General features: G+C 46.2%; 1 protein-coding gene across 4 annotated transcripts in view; it reads left to right on the top strand.

Moving 5' to 3' along the window:
* Positions 1 to 212, top strand: part of emp (epithelial membrane protein) — a 281,014-nt gene that overhangs the window by 211,573 nt on the left and 69,229 nt on the right. The gene's annotated exons all lie outside the window — the stretch shown is intronic.

The following is a 212-nucleotide window of genomic DNA, read 5'->3' as shown; positions in this document are numbered from 1 at the left end:
CTTTTGACAGCACTAAAAGGAGTTGCCTATACGCCGCTATGTCTGTATTTGGCATACCTTAAAAACTCATACCGCTGTGTAAAATGACGTTGAGCAATATCATCGGCTCCGTCAGAATTGGGAGAGACCTCTCCGAGCCGTTCGCCACAAAACGGGGTTTCAGACAGGGTGACTCCCTTTCATGTGACTTCTTTAATCTGATGTTGGAGAAG

This window comes from Rhagoletis zephyria, unplaced genomic scaffold (assembly GCF_001687245.7).
Source record: "Rhagoletis zephyria isolate East Lansing unplaced genomic scaffold, Rhagoletis_zephyria_1.1 Rzeph_scaffold_00203, whole genome shotgun sequence".
Taxonomy (NCBI): Eukaryota; Metazoa; Arthropoda; class Insecta; order Diptera; family Tephritidae; genus Rhagoletis; species Rhagoletis zephyria.
The sequence above is the reverse complement of the archived record's forward strand: the minus strand, read 5'-3'. Positions and strand labels throughout refer to the sequence as shown.